The sequence below is a fragment of the Equus asinus genome, chromosome 14 (genome assembly GCF_041296235.1).
Source record: "Equus asinus isolate D_3611 breed Donkey chromosome 14, EquAss-T2T_v2, whole genome shotgun sequence".
Taxonomy (NCBI): Eukaryota; Metazoa; Chordata; class Mammalia; order Perissodactyla; family Equidae; genus Equus; species Equus asinus.
In genome coordinates this window covers 21274822-21301509 of record NC_091803.1, presented here as the reverse complement: position 1 = coordinate 21301509, position 26688 = coordinate 21274822, and the positions used below count along the sequence as shown (strand labels likewise).

The 26688-nt window shown below is 44.4% G+C and overlaps 1 protein-coding gene and 1 long non-coding RNA gene across 11 annotated transcripts in view; one reads left to right on the top strand and one right to left on the bottom strand.

Moving 5' to 3' along the window:
• Positions 1 to 26688, bottom strand: part of AUTS2 (activator of transcription and developmental regulator AUTS2) — a 1153302-nt gene that overhangs the window by 162263 nt on the left and 964351 nt on the right. The window lies entirely within an intron of this gene.
• On the top strand, positions 10163 to 17962 carry LOC139040171 (uncharacterized). Its single transcript, XR_011494169.1, has 3 exons — positions 10163 to 10300; positions 12298 to 12440; positions 17773 to 17962. It is a non-coding gene; the product is annotated as an uncharacterized lncRNA (long non-coding RNA).

Genomic DNA, 26688 nt, shown 5'->3' with positions numbered 1-26688 from the left:
AACAAAGGTTTTAATTTCTTAGCATAACACTGACCACCACCATTACACGTGTAGAATTCCTTCCTGGAAGTGATTAACTTTGAACTAAGTGAACAAAGAGAGCAGCAGACCTCCTACAAATTTACTTCTAAATGCATAAGCAGCTTTCATTTAGATATTTCCAGTTTTTTTCTAAATATAAATATCTAGCGCAGGAATTACTAGAGCTTTTAAAAGAACAATCATATACATCTTCACATAAACTTACTCATATGGGCAATACCACGTGTCAAGTTCATCTCCAGCTCACCAGCATGGTAGTCTATTACACACCGTACTGCTGTGTCACCAGACTGCAGTTGAGGCCCGGAGGAGACGGCATGGGGACTGCATACCACCAGGAAGGCTGGTAACCACGCTCCTAGGTAAAAATCACCCAACACTCACCATTTCTATGGCTTAATCTCCCAAAGATCCCCCAGACTCTTCATTCATATTATCTCTATTTTGAGTCGTCTTGCATCTTGTTTAGATTTGACTTTTCCAACATCTGGCACCTCATTGCTTTCTACCTCACTGTTCCATATCCTCCACCTCCACTAGGTTCATTTTCTCCATAGGCTTTCTGTCAATGGATTTTGCCCTAAGGCCTCAACTGATCGTACATCCCAACACAGAGATACACATATTTTAAAAAGAAAGCATTCCCTATCAGCACTGAAGGTTCAATGACTACACGTCATAGTCTTCTTACATGTGGCAAGCTCCCCGCAGCTATAAGGGAACTCTAATCCCAGTAACCTCTCTCTGCCCACCCCGTGCACAGCACAGCTGAGTGCAGCGCTTCCTGGCTTTAAGAAGCAGGTCAACTGCAGATGGGCCCCGGACTTACCCAAGAAGGACAAGTATGTGTATATAAGTACATATGAATGACTAGTTGCCCCACAGAGACTATTAAAATAATTAAAGATTTTGAAAAGCTTATGTTTATGGTACTGCCTAACATAGCTTCATGAGGGTAGAGGCTGTGTCTATTTTCTTCACCACTATATCCTCAGTTCCTAACATATTGCGTGCACGTAGAAGGTACTTGGTAAACATTTATTGACTGAATGTATGAAGATTCAAAACCAAGAACCAAGTATGTCACAAACATAATTATTCATAGGCTGCAAAAGTAATTTTTAAGAATCAGAGACGACTGAAGTGGCAGGGACTTTCCCAAATCCTAAATCTGGTTAATCCCATAGGTTTCAAACAGAACCCCCTCACAGTAATCAGATCTAGATGAGACTCAGTTTTAAAGATCTGAAGGTGGTATAATTACCTGTTCTGATAATCTCCTCTGGTGCCCAACAAGCTTTATGAGAAAGATGACCTCAGACAAACTCTAGTTTCCCACTATTTACTAGAAATGTTCCAGATTGATATATGAAGTAGATTTCAGTGGGAGTTTTTACGTTTACATAAAAGAAAAGAAGAGAGAAAGAAAAAAGGAAACAAAGAGGAAGAGAGGGAGGGAGAGAGGAAGGAAGGAAGAAAGGAAGGACAGAGAGAGGAAGACAGAAGGAAAGGGAAAGAAAAACTGCTTCTCAGTGCCGGGAGTATCTGGAAGTAAACACGACTTGATTACAATGGTCATGTTGTTAGACATCTTTTCCATATAAGACATCTATTCTAGTACCTATTGGCTTACTCAGCCTGTGAACATCAATACCATGCTATTCTAGTTCTCAGGTCACTATTTCAATTCATCTCATTCAGCAATAGGTGATTAGCCACTGTCGAAAACCAAGAAGAGGCAACAACTTCCCAGTATTTCCAAGGCATGTAAAATTGAGCACAGCACAAGGGCAATTTACTGTTTTATGCCATTTTAAAGTGGATCTGTCACTGTCTGTAAGTTTAGCCTTAGTAAAAAATGGAAAATGTTACGCTAAATTCTTCACATGCTTTGAAAATGAAGACTCATAGAGAAGGAGGAGTCCTTAAAAGACATCATCTGGAGCATTTGTCCCCTCAAGAGAACTGACCTAAAACATCACCAAAAGAAAACATTACAAGTACACAAAGCAGGAGATCTCTCAGCATCCTAGTCACTAGTACACACCTGACGGCACTGGCACTTTGCTCCTGTCCCACCCCAGGACATCACCAGCCTGGGGTGGAGTGTGAAACTGGGCTGAACAACATTCACAAAAGTTCTTATTCTGTGCAAGTATTAAAAGATTAAGTGATAAATGTCCTTCTGTGGAGAGGAATGCACCATCCAAAAGGACTATCAAAAGGAACAAAATTACCCCAAGAGGTTCAGCCATTCATTTATTCAGCCAACAATTACCAAGGGCCTTGGTGAGTTCTATGAAACACATCTTGCATCATCTAACAGTACGTTCTTATTGTGGGTCAGGTGTGTCTTGCACCACGGTGCTAGGAGGCCCAGGTTCAAACCAGAACAAGATAACCTCGCCAAGCTGTAGTGTCAGCATAGGTGCCTATTCCACAGGGTTTTAGGGAAGATTATACTAAAGTGCTAAAACACCTGCCCACTAGTCCTCAATAAATATTAGTTATTATTATCTCTGCGTCAGAGGCACTGAGGGAAGCTGGGTACCATTAAATGTGTATTTCTTCAGTAAGAGAAGAAAGAATCCATTTAAACTTTGGCAAAATCATCTCCCTAACAATAAAATGCTTTCTCTCTTGCTCTCTTTTTCTTTTATTGGCAGGAGAACTAACATGTGCAGGCCCCTCCAATAGGACCAGGGCCTTGTAGGTGTGTTATCTAGAAGGCACTAGTTGAGAGTGCTGAATAATTTCTTACAATGACAGCAGGTTCCCCTATCTGAAGCATCTGCCCCCCAACCACTGGCTTGTCCTTTCTGAGGCTGGGGGGCAGAGCACAGGCCGCAGGAGAGCACCCCACACAGGCCAGGCACCAAAGCCCAGACATGCTGCAGGAGCCTTCACAGGGGCCATTTTCTAGATAGAAGCACTTCCCCTGGTCTGTTAATGTGGCTGATCAGCCTCTTCAAAGTTGTGGCTTTGTCCAGAGTTTAATCAGTCAGGATCATCAACCATAGGTGACTGGGTGTCTGGCACACAGACACTGAGAAGCATGTAGGTGAAGACATTTTCATTGCAAAACTCTTATCCCAAAGAAGACTGAGAAACTTGCAGATCTCCTTTCTCCTGCCTGCTTGATATTAAAAAAAAAAAGAGAGAAAAATGAAAAATTGAGGTAAAACGACACTTTTGTCTATCCTTCTACCTCCAACCTGTGTCTATGATTTCAAAGAGCTTTTACATGTTCTGTTCTTCAAAAAAATGACAAACAAAAAAGAAGTGTGTAGAAATATTCTATATAGATATAAGTGGCTTTAAAGAAATACCTATGTAAAATTGCTAACTGACAGAAGAAACAAATGGTTAGAGGTAGTATAATTTGCTTCACAACACAGGGCTTTGTTTTATCAGAGGACTTGCTTTTTCTGAGCATGGACCCCTGTGAGTTTAAACTAGGGCTCAACCGACTCAAACTCTGACCACACAGGGCTTTTAGGACACATCCTTATCTAGGGAAAGGCATATCTGAGAAAGCTCGGGGGGACAGATGAAAGAAAGTCATGATCCTGTGTGCAGGCTCTTCAGTTTACAAACGTTCCGACCCACTCTGAGTTGGGCACTGCCAGGGTTTTGTGTTGACTGTGTTCAAGAAACAGTGACTCAAATATTCTAATTGTTACCCAGCCAAATGAAGGGCTCCTGGAAGAAACTCAGGACTGAGCACATTCAGAAAATTTCCTAATGCTTCAACCTCTCTGCATACTTCTGAAAGACTTTTCTTCAACGAGACCAGGATGACCTCATGGCATTTGGAATATATTGCTATAATGGAACACACACGATGGCAACACCAAACAAACACGAATGTCTGTTATCATGAGACCCTGAACCTCTTGGGAGAGGATCTACTTATAGACCAAGAACCAAAACATCCCATCATTAATCCTTAGCAACCTGTAAAGTAAAACTCACAGATAAGTCACTGGGCCAGGTGTTGGTGGTCCAGGGGTCAAGTTCTGGTCATGGAACCATCTAATCTGCAACACTAACCAAGTCACGTCTTGGAGCTTGGGTTTCCTCCCCTGTAAGGTTGAGAGAGCACTTTATAAGCACTTTACAAGCATAAGGTGGCTGGTCTCACCATCATCAATGCAGAGATCCCTGATGTGTAAGAGCATAACAAAGGTTTTGATTTAAACACCTCTGATCTGAAATCCTGTTGCTCCAGTATTCCATATTCAAGGTGTGTTGCAACTGTAAAGAGAAGCTGCCTGGAAGCCCTGAGGACTCACCTTATAGTCTCAAGTACCATGAGAGAGGCACCTGCCCTGGGGGGGTTGGGAGAGACCTGGCACAGCCACCATGAGATCTGCTAATAGAGAATCAGAGTCTGTTTAGGGACATCTGCAAATGTTTCCTCACCTGTGATATAGAGTGAATCACACTCTTCAAGCACTTACTCACAGAATATTCTAACCAATCTTTATAACCACTGATAAATAGGGGGGGCAAGTATTCTTTTTCCAGATGAGGAAACAGAAGAATCGCTTCGCCTTTCTGAGGCTGGTAGGGGGCATAATCTTGAAAGAAATCCTGGGCTTCTGAGCTCCTCTCTTACGGAGGTGGGTAACCCATAAAACAAGAGCACTATGTGGAAGGCCCACTGGGGACTTCTAGCTATCTCTTCTCTACTCTTTCCTTGTCCTTTCAACACTTCCAGACTTCCTAGCAGTCTCCAGCCTCCACAAAACCTTTCCACAACCCTACCTCACACTGTGTCCCAGAACCCACACAATGTCTTTCTGTAACACAACTTGTAAAGAAGGTGAATTTCTTCAGGTTAGCCCTTGACAGTGGGCTCTCTTGTCCTCTTCTTTCACTGTCCCACGTCTAATTAGAACTTTCCAGTGGTTAAAGGCCACGTCCTAGGCTTTCTCTTATAAATCCTAAAGCAACTGTCCAGGACCAGACACACAGCAGACATCAAGAGGGATTCCTTAAGGAGTAAAAGGCTGCCCTACATAGGATCTGAATAGACATTTCTCCAAAGCAGATACACAAAATGGCCAATAAGAATGTGAAAAGATGCTCATCATCATTAGTCATTAGGGAAATGCAAATAAAAACCACAACAACATACCACTTTGCACCCACTATGACAGCTATTTTAAAAAGACAGATAATAACAAGTGTTGGAGAGCCATGGAGAAATCGGAACTCTGATACACTACTGATGGGAATGTGAAATGGTGCGGCCACTTTGGAAAACAGTCTGGAAGTTCCTCAAAAAGCTAAAACATGGAGTTACCAATAGCAATCCAGAAAATCTACTTCTAGGTATTTACCAAAGAGATCTGAAAAAATATGTCCGCATAAAACCTTGTACATGAATGTTCATAGTAGCATTATTCACAAGAGCCAAAAACTGAAAACAACTCAAATGTTCACCAACAAATAAAATGTAGTATTACTCATACAATGCAACATTATTCATCTATTTAGAAAGATGAAGTACTGATACCTGCTACAACATGGATGAACCTTGAAAACATTATGCTACGTGAGAGAAAACAGGCACAAAAAGTCACATATTTTATGATTCCATTTCTACGAAAAGTTCAGAATAGGCAATTCCACAGAGACAGAAAGTAGATTAGTGGTTGCCTGGCTCAGGAGAGGAGTGTAGAGATGACTGCTAATGGCCATGGGGTTTCTTTTTGGGGTGACATAAATGTTCTCAGTTAGTGGTGATGTTTGCACAAACTTTTAATACACTAAAAACTACTGACTTGCACTTTAAAATGGTGAATTTTATTATTGAGATAGAATGTGACTATATCTCAATAAAGCTGTTCTTAAAAAACAAAACAAACAAAAAAAGGCTGCCTTAGAGTAGCGCTTCTCAAACTCAAACATGCAGCTGTCACCTGGAGAACTAGTTTAAACAGAAGTGGCTGGGCACCACTCTAGCGCTTCTGATTCAGCAGGTCTGAGGTGGGGCTCAGGGATTTGCACCTCTACCAAGTCCCCTGTGCTGAAGGGCCTGCTGGTCTGGAGCCATGTTTTGAGAACCTCTGGGCTAGAGCAGCGCTTCCCCCAAATAGAATGTGTGGGGTGGGCACTGTCCAATGAAGGACTTGTTGCCTGGCTGAGAGGACTGCTGTCAGCAGGGTGGATAAAAGCCTGGCCATCGCTGCCCAACATGGGACAACTCTGAAGGCCAATCTAGCTCTAGAGCTTCCCAATGTTTAGTGGAGCCTGTCTCTGGCCCTGTATTACAGCCTGACTTCCCCCTTTACCTACCCATACCTCCCCCTGCCTCCTTCCTCCCACAGGTGTTGATCCTAAGGGCGCTCCTGAATAACTATTCCACTTGCTAAACTCTTATCTCAGAGTCTGCATCATGGGAGAACCCAACATGTCATAATGCATGGAAGTCATCTGGGGATCTTGTTAAAATGCAGATCCTGATTTGATCAAGTGGGGGACAGGTCTAAGGTTCAGCATTTCTAACAAGCTCCTAGGTGATGCAGATGCTGCTGAGCCATGATCCACTTTGAGGGGCAAAGGCTTACATGACCTCAAAGTACTCTTCTGACTCTATCATGGGAAGACTCTATGAACCATCAGGTCAAGTGTAAATGGAGAAAGACATCTCACTTTATAGGTCATAAAGAGGAACTGACATTACCCTGTCCTTGAGATCCAGGCCAAGGAACTGGGTTACAGGTGAGTGTGTTTCAACAAGGCCTTTCAGGTACTTCCAGTAGCTAATCCCTTGCATAGGAGCCAACACCAACTTGAGTGTTACTTTCTTCTATGCTCAATTGTTATAGCATGGCTTCAGGGTGTTACTTATGCAGAAGTGAGTAACCCACATTGAGCAACCAGCAGACAAGTGGTGACTGATACCTACTACAGAGCCTATTGAGGGAATCCAAGACTGAGTGGGAAAGAATATGAAAAAATGTACAGGCAGGGGTTGTGACTGCTATCTTTCCCAGTGCTATTGTCCTCAAGCTAGCAGTGCATTCTAAAAGGCTGGAGGCCAGTTTATGTTGTGTTTCCAAGTTGGATCATTTAAGAGTCTGGAATCTGCTTTTGACCTGAATTTGTTCCTAACTTGCTGGGAGCCCCAAAACCTGTGTATCTGTTTGGGATGATTTTAGATGAATGCATGGGTGACAGACTCATAGCAGATTACAAAAAGAAGAAAGGGTATTTGGAACCAAATCTTAACAATGTTATCATGGAAGGAAACTTTCACGTCATTGCACCAAACATCCACTGGTCTGAAAGAGAATCCTAGGGTAGCCTAACCCAGGGCAGCATTTCTGAGACTACGGCCATCCCTGACCCTCTTTCTTACATCATCTAGCTATTCTAACAGTTAACAGGCAAGCATGTAAAGGAACTGCGAATACTTATGCAAAAGGGGCAATACGAAGTTGTAATCTTTAATAATTAACTCTCATGAAAAGTTACAAAACTTGGCAGTTGGTAATCCTTGAATGTTACAAGTCTCAAATTTCCATCCAATGTTGTGTGTTCAAGAATCTGCCTGTTGTACAATTTCATGAAAAAGAAAAGGAATCTGCTGCATCTTGGGTGGAACACAAAAAAAAGGATCAGCAAACCAATAAAGGAAGCCTGCAGTAAGAAGCCATGGTTCTGGAAGGACACAGCTGTTTTCTATAGTTCTGTTAGATTTTCATGGCAGTGATGCCAAAAGAGGGCTGGAGGAAAAAGGAAAAACCAGAGCAATTAAGTCCTTAAAATTCTAGACAGTAACATCAGCACAGCCTCCAGTCACCTCCCTGCTCTGTCCCCAGGCAACTGCGAAGCACCTGGAAGGGCTGAGGCTGGGAGGCACACACGGCAAACATCCTTCCATGCCTGTTTTCTCTCATTAACCATGAGGAATTACGAATAAATTCCTAAAGTGCTTTGCAAACTTTAAAACCCATGCAGTATTAAAGATGCATTGCTCCTTCCCTGCCACTTGCTGTCTCTTCTGGAGTGAAATGCAACTTGAATGGTGCTCCCGGAGCCCACTTTGTGATATGGGAGCTCTCTAGAGAAGGCTGTCCCTGCTTATCCTGCTGAAAAATCTCAACATTGTGTAAGCAAGAGAAAGAAATCAAGGGACAAATAAATATTATTCTTGGAAATGCTGATTATTTGCCGGTATACTCAAAACCTGGTGATTTCCAAATCTGCTGGAGTTTCTTACAGAAATAAACACACACATCCCAGTGCAGGGTTAAAAGGATTCCCAGAAACCTACACCAAAAATACAACAAAACTGTCCTCTGAGAAGGGATTTCTCTCCAGTTTCACTGCTTCTCACAAGAAGAACAATTTCATGAGAACATAAAAGCAAAGGAAACAATACACCACCAAAGAGGAAAATAACATCTTTATAATTACAGATTAGTTCTCAAGTTCCACACCTACACATTCACTCTGCTTTGAGGCTGCATAACTTTAGTGAAGCTCACCCAGCCCCACCAGCTATCAATTTTTACAGCTTAACAGCTCCATCAGGAGATTTTTGATACAGAAACCCCAAAGAGCAAAACACTCTCCAATGACCCACTCACTTCATTCTTGGGGAATGCGGAAAACACAGTTACAGAAAGCATGGAGGGGAGCTAATCCCGCTGCAGGGGAGTGCTGGGCTTTGCTGTCTCTGGAGCAGCTCGAGGTCAGCATGCCAGTGTCAGAGATTACCTCATAATTTCTAAACCATTCAGTAGGTATCAGATAGAAATTAGCAGTGGAAAGAGAGTCCAGCTTAGCCCAAGATGCCACATCCCTGTATCAGGAATCTACCTAAATTCACGTTACTTGAGCAAGGCACCCACATTTATTTTAACCCACCAGTTACTTACCCATTGAGTGGGTTTCTTAACCACCACATGGGTTATTTAAGTCCTACCCCATAGCTCCCCCAAGAAATAAAAACTGCACTGTAATTATATAAACTCTTAATTAAACTGAAGAATTCAGCATTACCATTACCCCTCAGTAATTCCACTCAATTAGGACAACAGACTTCCATTTATTACTGAACTCCTAATTGCTACTCATTTTCCTGGTTAGTAATTGCCAATCCTATCAGACAATGTGCTCAAAGAAAATTCTGCCCTGAAATTATATTTCTTCCCATCAGAGGAAAGGTGGAATCAGAGAGCCCTTACGTGCGTGGTCAGGAGTTGGTTGTCTTCTCCAGCCCCGGCAAATTTAGGCTGGGGATTTTAAAGGCTAATGTCCACCGGGGTTGCTTACTGGTGCTGCGATCCAGGGGAGACTTACCCACAAAGGAAAGGCGTATCCAAGTAGCCAGAAAATCCCAAAGCCAAAGCAGAACTGAGGAGGACGCAAAAACAAAAGCACCCGACGCGATCCCCAGATTTCCAGAAGTTCAGAGTGTCCAGGAAAGGCGCATCTGAGGTCTGCAGGCAGGCAGGAAGGTCAGCAGTGGCTGCATCTCGGCCACGGGAGACCCGAGGCGACAGTCCGAGGGTAGCGGCCGCGCCGCACCCCCGCCGGTCCCTCCCGGATCCCGGCTTCCGAGGGGGGTCCGTAGGCACCGACCGGCCGAGGTCGCCGCGCCCTGGGAGGCTGGCCTGCGCGGGTGCTGGCAGCCGGCTCCGGGCGGCGGCCGGACGCCAGCAGTCTAGCGGCGGTGCGCGGCCCGTCCCCGCCCCTCCCCGGCCCGCGGCCCGCCCCGGACCTCGGCGCGCCTCATGACCAGCTCGCCTAATTAGCCCAGAAGACTGGAACCCGCCGTAGGTAAAGTCGACAATTTATTCCCGGGCCCGGGGGAGGTCACCTGCAGTGCACACGCCGATTGGCTGCGGCGCAGGCCGGGCGTGCCGGCGCGGGGTCTGGCTGCCGCGGAGGCAGCGCGCGTGCTGATTCTGACGACTCGGCATCCGGGACAGGCAGGGACAGGGCAGGGGTGTCAGGGCAGCCCTGAAGCAACCTGATTGAGGCTTGGAGCAGCGTGACACGGCGATTGTCCGTGCCTGGAACCACAAAGCTGCCCCGCCCATCCAGACTGGATGATTTGGAAGAAATACTCTTTGCTGTTTGGGGTTTTAGACGTCACAGTCTCTATTACAGTCTTCCAGTTGATAAGGGGCTCAAGCCGTTTACAGCCAGAAGATGTTATGCTTGAAGTATTTACTCCAACTTCCCATGGTACAGTGGAGGAAACTGGAGGTGAAAGGATGAAGTGCTTGTGAAGGTGAGTGGGTGGAAAAGCCAGGCCGGGCCTCAGGTCTCCTCCCTCCTAGTCTTCCCATAGAGCACCAGGGCTGCCCTTGTGGCTGTCTTCCTTATAGAGCCCTAACCTCACAGCAGAGCACTGAATGTACGCCATTAGGTCCACCCCACAACCTGAGAGGTTGATAAATCCAAGCACATCATCTCCATCTTATACATTAAGAAATGAGGCTTGGAATGGTTCAGAAACCTCCTTGCCCTTCAGCTAGTAAGTGACTGAGTGGGCATGTAAACCGAAGCTTCTAATTCCTGTTTCAGCCACAACACCTCAGTGCTCCGTAATCCAGGAGGTGTGGTGAAGAGGGGGAATTCCTGAGGGGCCAGCCAGAAACAAGTGTCTGAGGATGACACTCTTGCCAATCGCACCAGGCCCCTAAGAGAGGCTGCTTCAGTGCCAGCTTTGCAGATCTGCTCACAAAGCAGCTAGCATTAATTCTTATTGCCCACCCCATTTTGGTGGTTCTGGACACATACATCCCTCACCAAAGTCAACGCACTCACCCACCCCTCCCACCCACTCTGCTCATTGTGTCTAGTCTAGCCTTTGCAACCTCCACCCACAGAAATGGAAGGAAACCATCAAAGCAGGGTAAAGAGAAGCAGCAAACTGCAGAGAGCTTTCCTTGGGCCCAGGATCAGATTGCTGCTAAGCCTCTCTCTGTGGTCTGTGCACGCACAGTCGAGAAGTGCTCTCAGTCTGGTTGCCTGGTGTTTGGAATTTGAATTTGTAGAGCTTAGCATCTGAACCATCCTGTCAACAGGGATCAAGGCCTGCTAACCAGTGCTATCAAAGGACAGGTTCTCAAGGTGTGGTCCCTGGACCAGCATCATCCAGGAACTTAGAAGTGCAAATTCTTGGGCCAAATCCCAGACGTACTGAGTCAGAAACTCCAGGGGTGGGATGGGGGCAGCAATCTGTGTTTTAACAGGCTCTCCAGGTGATTCTGGTGCACACTCAAGTTTGAGAACCACTGCTCTAAAGACCTCTCTCCATGGTCATGTGAGAAGACAGAGCAAAGGCCAGGGTCGAAGTGGAGAGGGCAGCACTGTGCATCAAGAAGTGCCTCCCCTCCCCTCAGCCCTCGTCAGAGCCCCTCCAGGGAGGATTCTGACAGGAGATGAGTAGAATTAGGCATTGCATTATTTTTCTCTTCTAACTATGAGGATCACTAGCCTGACCCTCTCCTCTTGTCATCTTGACACTAGAGGTCACAGGATCGAGGGCTGTCTGGGTCAGCCGTGTTCTGTGATGCTGCACTGGCCTTGCCGGTCCCAGACTGAGGGCTTCTGCTCAGGGGCCAAGGCTTTGCTATCTCTCTATAGAATCATTTGGGGAGCTTTTAAAGAGGCTGGTCATTACTGTGGAGAGATCATGACAGCTTGAGATGAGCAAGGCCCCCTAATGGGGAACTCGCCTTGGTGGCACTGGATGTGCAGTCCAATCCCTCCAAGGGGCCTCAGCTTTCCCATCCACTCAATGGGAAGAACAGTTCCTCACTTGCTTTCCTGGATGTTGTGAGGACTAAACAGCACTTTGTGTTTTTTAAAGCATTGCTGAAAATATATAGGGCTCGTTGACAACCCCCTCCCCCAATCTCCATTAATTAAGGGATGTGCTACAAATGGTATTAGATGTGAGTCTCTGATTCCATAATCACCAGACTAGGTTCTGGCCTTGATGCAAATGGTAAGGCAGGTTTTTGGCCCTGAACAGCATTGAAATGCTGTTCTTCTGGGTAGTGCCTCCTCTCCTAAGGTTTATGAAGATGGAAGGGAGAGGGGTCGGAGGGGGAGGATGCTGTAGTCTCCGTCCCCAGTCTTCATGTGACTGAGGCAGTGAGCAGAGCATGGAATCGCAGGTCCTTGATTTTTAAAATATTATGTTCTCATTTATTTATGTCAATGCCCTTTATTTGTTAACAACCCTATGAGGTAGGTACTATTATCTCCATTTTACAGATGAGAAATGGAATTATAAACATGTCAAAAAATGTGTCCAAGTTCACAGAGCTAGTGAGTAGCAGAGCTGGATTCAAACCCTGGCTGTTTAGCTCCAGAATCCAAGTCCCTAAACTTAACACTGTACTGCTCATCACAAAAAGGTAAGAGAAAAAAGAAAATTGTGCTCTTTCTTTGGTGTTTCATAGTGAACAAATACATAAACATGTAAAATATATCTACGGCAGATGTGATTTTTTTTCTTAATACATGTTGAATTTTCTAAATTTTCTCAATGAGCACATATTACATTCAAAACCTGCATACATTTTAATTGTTATTATTTTTACAGACTATAATCTCTGTTGAAGGCTTAGCCACGAGGTGATCTCAAACCTCCCAGGAGTCCTAGAGGTTTGTTTCCACACGTTGGGTGGCTGCATGTTTTGAGAGCTATGCCACTGCAGTACCAGGCAGGCTGAGGAATCTTGGGTTATCTGCTCAGCAGAAAGATCAGGGTGAGAGAAGTGGGACCAGCAAATAGTTCTGAAGCATGTGTGTATTACAGGTGGGCGAGCATGAACAGAGGCACAGGGCATTTTAAGGAGACCATGGGTAATCCTGTCACCAGGAACCAAGGCTCCCTGTCAAAGAGTGGGCTGGTGTGGATCTTACAACTTTCTTCGTTTCCCCCCAGCAAAGGGGGACAGCATAGCCTATGGACCAAAAGCTTCTAAGTGGGCAGCCACAAACTGGGTCTGTCCTACCACATCTGGTGAACAGTGGCACAAGGTCACATCCAGGAGCACCCAGTCTTTCTAATTTGCCTTGGAACTCTTACCAATCCAAGGAGGTGGGCAGGGCAGGTATTATGGCTCTCTCTTTCTGAGTCTTCCAGAAGCGGAGACACCTACTCAAGTCATGATTAGAGGTAGCCAGGACAAGACCCACATCTCCTGAGTCTTACTTCAGTGCTCTTTTGCCATCCCATGTTGCCAGTCTAGGTACGTTTGTAAATCTGGATGATGAAACAGTCACTACAATTCCCTTTAACTCTGGACAAGTGAATAAACACAAGTTAGCAGACACTCTACTTATTAAAAGTGTTATAAATATCTATATAATGAAACTAAGCTCATAGAGCTCTTACAGAAAAGCTACAGTAAATGAGGAGAACTACACAGTACAAACTGCATTGTGTTTCCTGGAGAGTCTTACATTCACAGCCACATGTGTGTTTGCTACAACTGGGAAATCTGTTATGTTTAGTTGACAACTCAGAAATTATTTCTACATTCCTGCCGCATCACTGGGAGATCTCCATGCCCAAGGAGAGAATACTTTCATGTATGTAGTCACAAGGGCATCTAGTGTATTTATGATTTAACAGAAATTTCTTTTCAGTCATAAAAATATAAAAGTATGATGCCTGGCTCAAAGGTCTGGAAAGATGAGCTTAGGGACAAGGAAATTACCTTACCAGTCCAACAACGCTACCCTTCTCTTTGAAACAAATCCTCACAGCAGCCGCATCATTATTGTGTATCTAGAGTCCCTACAATAAAGGAACAGTGTGCCCTAAGAAGTTCTGACAACTCAGGGAGGCAGGAGACGGTCAGAACGAGGAATTTAGAGTCAGAAAGATCTAAGTTCTGAGGCCCATGCAGCCACCAGCCTCATGAACCTGACAAATGACATCAACCGCCCAGCCTTCAGTGTCCTATGTAATAAATGAGGGAGCATTGCCTCCCTGCAGGCCTTTGTGAGGGTAAGAGCAGTACCCCAAAGTAGCCTCAAAAGCTACAAAGACTTGTCCTCTGGTTAGAGGGGGTTGTCAGTTACTACTTTGCGCCGACGGTTCCCTATTTTAGGGACTCTTTAGATACACAAATGTAAAAACAAGCCCCTGGCCACTGTTCTGTGAGGTCAGTATTAACCTGAGTGCAGCTGTTTGAGACCATGTTCAGTGCCCAGTGTGAACACGTAAATTTTAGTGGCCCCAGGGCCTTGCCTCTCAGACTGTTCTCAATCCTTCTGGGGAGGGAAAGAAATGTTTCTAGGCCCTGTGTGAGGGAATGGTGGAGTGTTCTGGTGGGGAGCAGTGGAGGAGGAAGCTAGAAGGGAAGAAGAGGATGCTGTTATGAGAGGCTTTGTCCTGTAGGCCTGAGAACGACTGTGGTCCCTCCCAGAGTGCCCTAGAGCTTGAGGGGCTGAGCTAAGTAACAGAAGCTGAACAGAAGCTATCACTCATATCCCCATGACTTTCTACACCATTTTTTTCAACAAGGTTTTACACATAAATGGGCTGTCTTTTGACGCCTCTCTCTGTGAGCCGAGGCTGCTCCTCAGTTCCCAGCCATGCTCCATCCACACAGCCCCACCTCTCCCGACTGGGAGAGCCCTTGTTTTTGGTCCCCACGTGGCAGGAGGGGTGAAAGGAAATCTGTCCCCCAGACCCATTCTCCTTGCTGCTGGAAGGAGCCGACTGCTCAGCTCACATCTAGCAGTGCCTGCTTAAAAGACCACTACTCCACCACCACTGGGAGCCTGGCGCCAGGGAGAGGGCCCCCACGGCGTGAGTGCTGCCTTTCTACGTTGCCGCCTCTGTGGGAAATGCTCTGAAGGGATTTTAGAGGTCTTGTGGTGTCGGACAAATGTTTCAAAGTAGATGCTTCACTTTTAGTGAATGTAAGCTTTGCAACCTCTGATATATAGATTGGAGTATGAATATGCTTAGATCTCAGATTTCTAAAGAAAAACTCTGGAAATACCCAAATTCAGATGTAAAAAAATGTGTGAGAATCAAGAACAAAGCCAGCAAAAGCAGAGGGAGTGAATAACCTTTCATTTCAAGCCACTTTCCCCACTAGAGACAGTCATGATCTGTGCAGCACTATTTGATGCAAATGCCTCTCAGAAAAGAGCCAGTGGATAATAGATAAAAAGATTATCTGTGACATTATGAAAAATGAAAGTTTCGAAATGGCTACAAGTCCCATAAAAAAAAAATCCTAAACTTTTTTCAGTCTTGTTGAAAGGCAATAGGGAACTGTGTTGTATTCATCCCCTAGGGTCCCTGCCTCTTCCACCATTGTTCTAATGCCTTCCACCAGCTCATCAGTTTTCAAAAATCTTTCCTGCTGGTTTCTCTTTGCTGGAAACGTAAAGTCCAAGAAGCTATCACAGCCCTGTCTCTTTTTCCTAACTTGACTCTGATGCTAGAAATTCAAGTGCTGCAGCTCCGGCCCCCTCTCTTCCCTTCCCTGCCATCCCCCTCGGTGCTAAACCACTGGCTGCACACTTGATTTAACAGATGAATTACAGATTTAAGGCATGGGTTTCCAGGACAGGAAAGAGTCTGATTTTTGTCCAGGTCTCTCTTGATTGGCTCAGCATGGAAGTCTTTCATTTAATGGGCCAGGTCCTGCTGAGAACACCTCTGCTGGCACCACACCGATTTCTTTCTTTGCTGGAGAGAGGAGCAGAGATCCTAAAGAGAGATTTTCCATCTTCCAGATTTCTGGTGTGCTCACTGCATATCATTCTTTTTAAACAGAGCATCATAAACGTAACCCAAGACTCCAGGAAACATTTGATTCATGTGACCAGCCATCTTTGATCTCAAAGTTGGCTGCGGTGTGGAAGAACTGATTTGAACATGTAGGCCATGAAAACATGCCTCTGCCTGCCACCTAAGGAGGAGGCAGCATGGTTCGTGCAAAGGTCTGGCACTGGACTACCTGGTTCAAATTCCCACCCTGCTGCCTGCCCGCTGGCCTGACTGTGAGCACGTTTTAATGTCTGAATTTCTCCATTTGCAAAACAAATACAAAAGATTATCAGACTGAACCATAAAGTTGCTGATATTTGACTGTTTTTGAATACAATAAGATTATGAGATTGAACCACATACAATTGCCAATATTTGACTATTTTTGACATATGAAAATGGCAATCCAAATACCTCATCCAAATACCTATTTTGCAGGGTGATTATGAAGAATAAAAGCAAAAATCCATATCAAGTGCTTTATCAAAGTGCCTGGTACACAGTATGTGCTGAATAAAGTTTAGCTATTGCTGTTATTTTCAAGAGGCTGATAGCAATCATCTGCTGTATGCAGATCACTGTACCAGGTGCCCAAAAGTAAAAGACCCAAATCAAATAGTCACCTGCTCGCCTAGGACTCGTGTGAAAGAGTGCCACAAACATCCTACTGGAGGGGGTAAGATATGTACTCAGTCCAAACTCCATGTTCTCATGACTCTACCTTTTGTCTCATTTCTTCCTGAAAAATCCATTCCCATGTGGAATACTCCCTTCTCATTCCTCGGCCATCTTAGGCACTCCTGGCTGCTTCCATAAGCTAATCAGTGTGACTGGAATTATACCTATACCTATTCAGACAGAGATTCCAGAAAGATGCTTGAAAATACACATGAAATATGCTTAAAAATATACATTTGATATTGTGTATCAAAGTATATAATACACAATCTGTGTAAATAATACACATTATTCTGCAGAGATGTAAAAATAATGGGGGAAAGGTATGGTGGGTCCTTTCTTTGCTTAGAACCAGAGTCTCTGGAAGCCAGACAGTTCTAAGCTCAGGATTAGATGCAGTTATAGTGTTTGCAGGGAAGGTACAAGCGTAGAAATGCAGTCTCCTGGGCAGAAATAAAGCTTCCTCAAGATTCACTTATTCCAGGAGGATTCCCTCAGATTCCAACATGATTCTTTGGATCAGCATCAAGTTCTCCAAGGGATATGGAGGAGTCACCTGTGGCCCTTGGCCCCTCACCATAAGGCTTCCCCTAAGGCTGCATATTTCTCTTTGTGCTCCTTCTTCTGTTTACTGCAAGTGGTGGGGAGAAAGGATCTGAGTCTTTGCAATTGTTGGAGTCAGAAAGAAATAGAGGAATTATGAAAATCTATGGGTCAAGTGCTGACCTCAAGGACACAACAGTAAATGTCAACCTGCAAACCGAATGTGACCAAACAGCAGCGTCTATGAGGCGAATCCACCTGGAATGCAAATAGGTAGCTTTCTCATGTCAGATTTTAGGAGGTAACCCTTACTTTTGAGTCCCAGAAACATCCATGCCAGGTACCACGGTGGGCACCCCGTGCTGGTTACACTGTGCCTCTTCCTGGAGTCCCTGGCTGTCAGTGGTCTCCCTGAGGTAAAGTGCGGAGCTTTATTCATGCTCCCAGTGACATCATCCCTAGTAGCCAACAGCAGTTCTCGAGATGCTTGACTCTTAGTATAATCCCCCTTCACTACACACATACTCAATCACACTCACACACACACTCCCACTCTTTAATGCAGTCATTCCCCATAGGCATAATCATACTATCTTGCGATCTTGTTTCACTTCTTTTTAAATTATGAAATATTTCTGTCTACAAAAGAAGTAGAGGATAATCTAAGAATATATGTAAGGAAAACCTATATAGCTACCATCCAGCTTAAGAAATATATATTTCAGGGGCTGGCCCCGTGGCCGAGTGGTTAAGTTCGCGCGCTCCACTGCAGGCGGCCCAGTGTTTCGTCGGTTCGAATCCTGGGCGCGGACATGGCACTGCTCGTCAGACCACGCTGAGGCAGCGTCCCACATGCCACAACTAGAGGAACCCACAACGAAGAATACACAACTATGTACCGGGGGGCTTTGGGGAGAAAAAGGAAAAAATAAAATCTTTAAAAAAAAAAAAAAAAAAAGAAATATATATTTCAAATACTTCCTCACAGGGAGATACTATCACTCATTTGATATTTGTTACTGCATAGTATGGCATTGATAGCATTTATACTTTCCCTGTATCTGTATATAAATATAAACATTATGTGGTATTGTTCTGCATGTTTTTAACCTTTCTTTCATTGCTTTTGTTCAGAATATACCCTTCTACAACTTTGAAACAAGAGATTCTGACCCACTGGGCCCATTATGGCTTGTTACTTGCCTTGAACAAACTGGCTAGGTTGTGGGTGATAGCTAGGGTGACCCCATCATGTAGCATTCAAACTAGCATGCTTTTAAGAGTGAAAGGGGGTGCTATTAACCTCTACGCCACACATAAACTAGGACTGTTCCAGGCAAACCAGGACATATGGCCATCTTAGTGATGGCAGATCAGTTCCTGCTTTCATATGTGTGATTAGCATGACTGGTGAGAAGCCTTTTGCCACGAGTTTCTGATGGGCCTCTTGGAATGAGGCAGTTAGTTTGTGCCTTTTTTAGCAGCAAGTCATTCCTGAGAACCCAAGTTTCCTCATTAGTGAAACAGAGTCTGGAAGAGGAGGGAGGGTTTAGCTCTAACCACCCTCCTGGTTGCTGTTACAGGCCTGTGTTATAAGGTGCTAAAAGCACAGGAATATATCAACAGCCCCGGAGAAAGCCACAGAGCCCCACAGAGGACGACACCATCCTTCCTGTGTGTCAGTCCGGCTGTTTCCACATCAGGGCAGGGACAGGGTGCCCCTGTAGGACCCCAAAAAACTGCCTGGCCAGGGCTCTCCATTGCTTTAGCACACATCATCTTAATTATCCTGTTTCTACGGAAATGAGCTTATTGCTCATCAGGTTTTCTCTCCACACTCAACTGGTTACTGGTGCACCCCTCAGATGTGAAATAGTGCTGAATTCGATATTTGCTGCGTAAGTAAATAGAAGGCAAAAAGAGTATCAGAGGAGTCAGTAATTTTGGCTTCCCTTTGAAAAAACAAAATCAGACCCTGAGCTGATTCAACACCTTGAGAAGCAGAGTGTGGAGGTCCAATGAGAACCTACATGCTCTTCAGGTTGGGCTAGTCACACCCCGTGCTGCGGTGGGCAGATGTGTCTGAAATGACAACAGAGGGAAGGACACCCAAGGCTGCAGTCACTGCCACAACACACTCCCTGCACTCTGGCTTTGCCCAGCAGGACAAGGGACTTCTCCTGTTTGCGCTCTCTCTTCTTCAGAGGCAAGGCCAGTGTCACAAACCCAGAACAGGGGACCTGTCACCTGTAGGGGTGCCCTGGACCTGCACTACACGTGGCTTTCCCCAGCGTGTCTCTGTACTGTCTCCAAGTCTGGCTTTGATGCCCTGTCTGCTTTGGCTGAAGTCTCAGCATGCCACCCAAGATGCCTTCCTCATTCTAGTTCTATATTTAGGCATTAAGATGCCCAGCCATTTTATCAAAGGTTGTTCCCCTCCCAAATTGCATTTGACCAGCTTCATTTCTGCCTGAAATTAAAACACAGAATTTATCAATCCCAGGCTGTCACAGTGTGAATGAAACCCTAGAAATAAATCCAGTCTAATGACAGAGTGATCTGGAGACCTCACTGGGAAACAAGATACTTTGTTTAATAATTATCAGCCTCTTTCAGGGTCTGTTTGCCAAAGCAGTGATGTCAGGAGCAGCAGAGAGATTTTTTCCCCCCAGATTTCATCCTGGGAGAGACTGAAGCCATTTAAAATCAGACTGGACGCTTCTGATTTACATTTCTGATATTAAATGCAGAGCGGCTGTCTGCATTTATGCTACATGGCATTACTTCAGTGCAAAGAAACAGGGTGGTGGCAGGGATCCAGTTTACTAATGAACACGCTTATCTGGAGAAAAACAGCTTTTCACACCATAACAAACAATGAACACCTCTTAGATAACAAATTCAATGGCAAAAATATAGCATTGTACATGTCACAGTCCCATAATTTAACGGAGGCACTTGCAGCATTAGTGGTTTACATTAATTTTTAAAATTAATTTTGTTTGGCCCGCAGGGAAAATATTTTCTTTTTTGTGTCTGATATCCTGCAGCTCATTAACACTGCTTACTGCTGCTCTACAGTACTATCCATAATCGTCCATTTGGTAGCCAGAGGCCATTTGTAAAAAAAAGAAAGCTGGAAGAGGGGCAGAAAGCAGGCTTTTCTGCTTCCTTCCTCAGAGAAAAGCTCTCTAGCATTACAGAGCTGCCCAGCAGCCATGGAAGCAGGGCCCTCTGAACCGCATGGGTACGAGTGTCAGGGGTCCTAGTGACTAGAGGGCAGCTTTGGCTGGGCCACAGAGGCGCTTTCTTCCACAGTTCACCATCATTCCCCACAAAGCAGTGGCTTCCAAACCTGAGGATGCTCAGAATTACCTGGGCAGTTTTTATAAAAATAGAGACTACTAGGTCCCACCTCATACCCAGGGATCATTTCCTGCCTCCCACTCCTCCCCAAAAAGGGTTAACTATTGGCTACCAAGAAAACAGGCCCCTCTCCCTCTGCCTGGGGCAGGAGATCAGGGAATTCGCTGCTAATCACTGCAGTTGTGATTTCTGATTTCAACTGGCAGCGCAGAGAATTGAACTGGAATCCCTAGAGAGCAGCCAGCTCCACAAGGCAGACCTTGAGCTTGTTAAGCTGTGGTGCTGCCATGCGATTATCAATTTTAAATTAATCTCTCCAGTCTCTTTAATGTGGTTGCTAAAAATATAATCTCTGGGATATCTTACGGTAAAACTTAACTAAAGGGAAAAATTTGGATAATAATTAAGTGCTTCCCTCTGTCTAAGCTTCCTGTAAAACACTTCTGGAGACTTGGCTAATCCACTGGCAGCAGGAAGGCCAGCCAGGGACAGTCTCAAGGTCTGAGTGAGCTGGTTTATAAGTTACACACTTTCTCTAAATAAAACTAAAACAGGCAATATACATTTGGACAAAAGGTTAAAGATACGTAAAACAAATCCTTCCCTATTTTTAACCCAAAGAGGTTTGGGAGAGAAAGCCAGAAAAAACTGTCTAGACATACTTTTGTTAAGCTCACGAGGGAGTCGTTACAAATTCACTTTATAGGGATGTAATCTAGGTTATATATACAATACTTTTTTTTTCCGCTAAGGCAGCAGCATGGTGGGACAACTGAACAAAGGTGAAAGAAGTTCTTATTCATAAGAAGGGGGCTCTCTGTGGAAACATCTCTGGCCCTATGGAAGGGTTGAGTCAAAAGACACAATTTCTAAAAGCTATTAAGAACGATGAAGAAGGAGGAAACTAACAGCAATTCATTAACAAAACCCACCATTCTACCCACACTCTCCAGCTTTCTGCCAGATGAAAAGACCCTTCTATACCTGGAATCCTGGGAAGTGGCAAGTCTCAGGTTTCCCCAGGGGAAACACTGTGGTATTTTTCCTTTCCCCGTCCCCTGACCCTCCTATTTCTTTGGGCAGCATGGTGGGAAGAGTGGATCATTTAAAGCAAGAGCATATGAAGAAAAACATGTTCTTTCAATGTGCAGCCACACAGGTTTGAGAAAGGAAGCTTCCCAGAGGGCCCAGGGGAGGCCCTCAACAGGCTCAGCATGGGGGGCTTCGTATGCACACAGAGCTGGGGCGGGGTAGAAGGGAGAGGAAGGGAATGGGGGAAAGGATACAGATCTGGAAAAGGCAGAGAAGATGTACTTTCGTGAGATTTTCATATAACCACACTGTGCAGAAGGCACAGTTTAATGATAACCCTAAAGAAAACCCCCAACATTATAAAATTCCATTAATTCTATAACTTCCTTTCTTTGATAAGAACAAAGAATAAAATAACTCATTACCTCTACTACCAATGACCATAAGAAAGCTCCTTAAGATCTGTGGATTTCCATGGTGAAAGAAGTGGGGTCAGTCAGATAAGCTCTAAAATTCTGATGTCATTATTTTAGGTAAAAGCAAACGTTGCTATGCACAAGCCACAGCTCAATTTTGGCCAAGTGATGACAAATTAGAATGGAAAACTTTAAAATAGTCACATTTTAAATGTATGAATAATATAAAATAAAAGGACTAAAAAAAATGTCAACCACACCATATCAAAAAGTTGCCTGAACAAAGATGGAATAAAAGTGATTGTAAAGTCTCTTTTATACATGTGGAAGTTTCCCTAAACCTTCCTGAATGAAAACATGGCTCCCTGGGACCCAGGGTCTATCTTTGTGAAGGCTCCAGTTAGTGGGGAGAAGAGGGTCAGGATTGTGAGGGCATCTGTGGTGGGTAACAGGGTGCATCTTAAAAGATGACTGTGCATCTTTAGTCTTTGCTAGCCCAGTGAATCTTGATTTTTGTTGTGTTGTTGTTACAGATGTACTTGAAAATCTAATGAAAGCTTAGGACCTTCTTCTCAGGCAATGCAGAAGTGCACAAATAAACAAAACCTTAAGGATACTTTCAGGGGATTCCAGGGCTCCTTGAAGCTTATCCACAGATCCTGTAGTGATGTATTAATCACAGATAAAAACCCCCTGTTTTAGGCCTCGACACTGGAACATCTATTTACTCTTTCATTTTCCTTGAAGGTTTTACTGTTCCCATTTTCGCAAGAAGAAATTTATTTTTCAATTAAAAAATAACCTGACTTTCCCAACACACTCAAGCAGTTCTACAGGGAATTTGGTGTGTTCAGCTGGAGAGCAAAGGTCGACAAGCAGAAACCTGCAGTTGCAGCCCTAATGGCCTGAGCACCCTCAGAGGGAGGACTTGTATCCTAAGGCTTAATTCGGAACACTTTTTCCATAGGAGAGAATTCCTCTCAGCAAATAAGGAGGCGTCTCCCATTGCATTAGAGAATGCCCTCTTTCTGACCTGCTTCATCCACCTTTTTGACCTGCCTTCCTTCCCGAAGAACTAACAGGAAATGCGGCACCTGGCGAGAGGGAGGATGGCAGGAAGCACCTTCCTGGTATGTCAGTGATGCTGGGCACACTACCCCATTCCCATTCAGCAGGCAGCTGGGCTACTGCACAGAGCACTTACGCATAGCTTAGGGTCAGTATGAATCTAGCCTGGCTCCCAGCTCTGAAACACCACTGTTTCAGGGGTGGCAAGAGTGAAACCATCAAGTCTGTTTCCTCTAACTGGCACCGGGCTGCTGGCAGCTAAAAGACAGACATTTGCTTTGAGGCCCAATACATTTTAGAGACGGATGGTTCTACCACATCAGGGCACTATGTGGTGGATACCCATGTCACTAAAGTGGTTGGTTTCTCAGGGGCCTGTATCCTGGTGTGGAAGACATCGGAATCTGGCCTGCTGACACAATCAACTTTACAGCAGCCAGGTTTTCAGAGCAACTGGCCATCCTCTACTATCTTCCTGCCTCTTCCAGGGTGATGATGAACCATGTTTGAAGAGGAAAGAAATGGTGGCTTAGGGGCTGGTTCTCCCCCTAGTTCCCACTCCAGCCAACCTCCCAACTAAAGGGGTCCAAAAACATCTCCTCAACAAAGTGACAAATGAGGCACTCAATCAGTGGAACTGTGAATTCAATCACATAGCCTGAATAGAGAAAGCCCTACAAGATGGATTCCATCACATTAAATAGCTTAACTCATGTCAGGAGAAATCAGCCTGCAGACAACTGGAAGAAAAGCTTGAAAAAATGATTCATTAATTGCGCCTGCTCTGTCCTATCCCTGGACAGGGTAGGCTTGAAACTCTTATCTTAGGAAGATGTGATGAAATGTTTCATCAGTAAATATGTGACAAAGACTGCTAACCTGACTTCTGATGAGTAAGGTAAAGAAGAAGAAACAAGACAGTACCAATTTTTTATTAGCAAATTGCTTAGGGAAAAGAATTCCACTGTCTCAAGAAAAAGAAATCCTTACGAGCCAAACTGTTCATCTCAATTTCATCAGGATTATTATTTGAAAAGATTAGTATTTGCTAATGTGACATTTATCAGCATTGCATATTAAGATAGCAAAGTTGCTGAATTTGGTTTTTCTAAAATGTTCCTCCCTAATCTTTTTTTTTCAGGAAAAGAGAATACACCTGAGGAGACTTAAATTTGATAGTTTGGCTTTGGCTAGCAACATCCTTGACCAAATAAGTACCAAGGGGAAAAGAGCTTATTGGAGGGTGTGTTTCAATAAAACAGGTAGGCTTTATTTGAAAAATAGAACCAAGATAACGTGGCTAACTGTAGACAAAAACAATTTGGTTAGGTCTGACTATGGAATGGCCTCGTTTCTTAACTATCAGAAATTGGGGAAAGGAATGAAGAAGAGGGTTCTGTCTTTTATTTTATAATTAATGCAAATCTAGAAGTAGCTTATTTTTTCAGTGCTCTAGTCTACTAACTTTATAGTTGGAAGAAAAAGAATTACTTCAGAAAGATGGGGTAAAAAGAATCCTGGAATCAGAATAAGGGCACTTGATTTCTAGTGCCATCTCCATCTCAGGTAACTTCACCTGTCCAAAGGGAGAGATGGGGACAGAAAATATGCAGTGCTCATACTTCCTTCTCCTTCATGCCGTGCTCCTGGCAGACATCACTAATAAATCCAGCCTTTTATTCCTTCTTGGCCCAGAATCCTCAACAGGCAGCCACTTAATAATAGACTAGAGATAGTATGACAACTGAAAACTATCTGCCAGCCCTAGAATAGAAGAGCTTTAAGCCCCTTTTTAACTCTAAATTTCTAGGATATCTTCTATAAATTATTTTCATATCCTACCAGGAATCTACTGACAACAAAACATATGTAGATAAAAATGTCTTACGAGCTTTCCATAGAGGTGAAAAAATGGAAAACATGGCTTAGTAAATTGTTTTCATGGCTGTAACAACTGGAGAAACAGATAGAAAAGGACTGCCATACTTGAGAGTCTCCAGAGTCAAAAACATTACATGCCCCAGAACTAAGTAACTCTCACCACAGTGGTGGCTGTACATCAACTGCCTGTCAACTTTGTTGATCAGCCCAGTGTCAATAGTCTCAGACAAGCCAATATCAATCTATCAGTTAGGTACTAGGACCGGTAATAGGTAATGTGGTGTATCCACTTACCTTACCCTGGATCAAAAAGGATTTAAGGTAGCTTTAAAACATAATGAAAAGAGAAAGTTTTTGTGTTGTTTTGGTGAGGAAGCTTCGCCCTGAGTTGACATCTATTGCCAATCTTCCTCCTTTTTGCTTGAGGAAGATTAGCCCTGAGCTAACATCTGTGCCACTCCTCCTCTATTTTGCATGTGGGTCACTGCCACAACATGGCTTCATGAGTGGTGTGGGTCGGGGCCCAAGATCCAAACCCTCCAACCCAGGCCGTCAAAGCAGAGCATGCCAGACTTAACCACTATGCCATGGGGCCGGCCCCAAGAGAAACATTTTAAAAATTATTGGGAGATAAGAAGGAAAAAGAAACAAGGTAGGTATGCACAGTAGAGCTAGGAATGAGGTTTGTCTGCTGGTCACTTGCCACTTATTTACAACAGTTGGGCCACAAGGCTGGCTCAAGGCTTCTAGCAGCCGTCCTGAAGAGGGAAACCTAATGAGTTATACAGTTCATGAGGGCCACAAGATAAAGAGAAACAAACTGTTCAAAAGAAGTTGAACTATTCCTGACTCTATAACCAGAGCGTTATTTCTCCCAAGGGTCTACATAAAGAAAATAACATACTGTACTAAACAATATTTTGCCACTCATTCCGTCATAAGTCCCAGCAATGAGTTTCACATGGCTGTTAGAGTCTTTCTGCAGAGCTATGGAGCCATTCCAAAGCTGAATGTAGTGACAGTGAGCTCTCTGGTTCCCTGGCAGTTTGGCTTACTCCAGAGGATCTGGAGTACTATTTCTCAAACTACAGTCCAAGGGACTATAAGTTAACAGATGTTCTCTGGTCAAACCTGTTTGGTAAACACAGTAATCTATTACCACGTCCACCCTCACCTATCCAAATAAATCTGCTTAATTTGATCTAACCCAATAATTCTAAACAAAATTCCTTATTCTAGGAATATGTATTAATATCTTACGGGAAGAGTATTCCAGGAAACATTTCAGAAAATGCCAATCTAGAGGAAAAGGACTGCATAAATCTTTCTAAAATGCTGTTTCTCTCAGTGATTCTTGGAGAGCTACTGGATGGCAGTGAGTCCGAAAGCCATTTCCTGGTAATTCCCTGCAGGGTTTCAGTTCTCCATTGCCAGTTAGAAGTGCAAGCGTGTGCCCTGATAGAGAGCCAAGTTGTATGTATGGACAAATCAAGGCTCTAAAAGCTGTAAGTCCAACTTTCTAACTGTTTAGGTTCCACAACATCCCTCCTTCACCCCCCAAATGGAAGTGCTGATATGGGCCAAGGACAAAAGGGAGTCTTCAGGGACAGAGAAAGGGGTCACTGTGGTAAGAAGGAGACATCGTGGGAGGATTGAGGGTTATAAACAGAGCTGACTGGGGCAGCAGCTCCTCTGGCCCTCTTGGATCCCTCTCTTTGACCCATTTCTTTTTTTCTCCCAGAGCTGTAGAGGAGAGTGGGCCACTCAGGCTGGCCTCTAGTTCAGGCCTTGTGCTTTGGGGCAAGAGGGGCCACTGAGGCTCAGTCACAGCCTAGTAGGAGATTAGACCAGAATTTGGAACCCATGTCCCAGCTGGCA